The following is a 1259-nucleotide window of genomic DNA, read 5'->3' on the forward strand; positions in this document are numbered from 1 at the left end:
TGGTGGTTTTGGGACGTTAAACCCCACAAATCAATCTAGGTTGTATATGCGGGACTGTTGGTCAGCTGCCATTTAGTAATAAGTTCACGTGTACGTGACGCAAAAACAGGATCATAAAGAGTGTGCAACACTCGCCGCCATAGCTACTAGTGGCGCTGACTGACACTCTCACGTTTAAATTGACATAGATGCCCAATAAAGTGGCTGGGGGATAGCTGTCGTGGTAGCTCAGTGGTAGAGCATCGGACTCGTTATTCGAAGGTCGCAGGTTCGGATCCTGCCCACGGCAAGTCATCTTTTCAACCACTTTTCTTTTTTCTCATTTAAATTACGATTGGCCTAATAATTTTTCCTATACCTTCCTGGGCATTATTTTCTGTTAGGTCCCAATAATTTTGTGTAAAACACGAAAAACGAGCCCTTAAGTATACACTTGTTTCCATTATTCATTAACAAGGGTCTCGTACTGGCAGACTTGGTGCCTCTAGGTTGTATGTGGGGGACTATTTGTGAGCTGCCAGTCAGTAATAAGTTCACAAGCTACGTGACGCCATAACAGGCTCATAAGAATGTGGTACACTCGCCGCCATGGCTACTAGTGGCGCTGACTGACACTCCATCGTTTAAATTGACATAGATACCCAAATAAGTGGCTGTGGGGATAGCGGCCGTGGTAGCTCAGTGGTAGAGCATCGAACACGTTATTCAAAGGTCGCAGGTTTGGATCCTGCCCACGGCAAGTTACCTTTTCACCAACTTTTCTTTCTTCTCATTTACATTACAATGGGCTTACTAACGTCCCCTATACCTTCCTTGGCAATATTTTCTGTTAGATCCCATTATTAATGTGTGAAACACGAAAAACTAGCCCTTAAGTATATACTTGTTTTCCTTATTCTTTAACGAGGGTCTCGTACTGGCAGACTTGGTGCCTCAAGGTTGTATACGTGGGACTATTGGTCAGCTGCAAGTTAGTAATACGTTCACGTGCTACGTGACACCAAAACAGGCTCATAAAAAGTGTGCCACACTCGCCGCCACGGCTACTAGTGGCGCTGACTCACACTCCCACATTTAAATTGACATAGATACCCAATAGAGTGGCTGGGGGATAGCTGTCGTGGTAGCTCAGTGGTAGAGCATCGAACACGTTATTCAAAGGCCGCAGGTCCAATTCCTGCCCACGGAATGTTATGTTTTCACCCAGTTTTCTTTCTTCTCAATTACATTACAACTGGCTTATAACGTCCCCTATACCT

At 44.9% G+C, this 1259-nt stretch overlaps 1 non-coding gene across 1 annotated transcript; it reads left to right on the forward strand.

Annotated features, from left to right (window-relative positions):
- Positions 1 to 217: 217 nt before the first annotated feature.
- TRNAT-CGU (transfer RNA threonine (anticodon CGU)) lies at positions 218 to 289 on the forward strand. The gene has a single exon. It is a non-coding gene; the product is annotated as a tRNA-Thr (tRNA).
- The last annotated feature ends 970 nt before the right edge of the window (positions 290 to 1259 follow it).

This window comes from Rhipicephalus microplus, chromosome X (genome assembly GCF_043290135.1).
Source record: "Rhipicephalus microplus isolate Deutch F79 chromosome X, USDA_Rmic, whole genome shotgun sequence".
Lineage (NCBI taxonomy): Eukaryota > Metazoa > Arthropoda > Arachnida > Ixodida > Ixodidae > Rhipicephalus > Rhipicephalus microplus.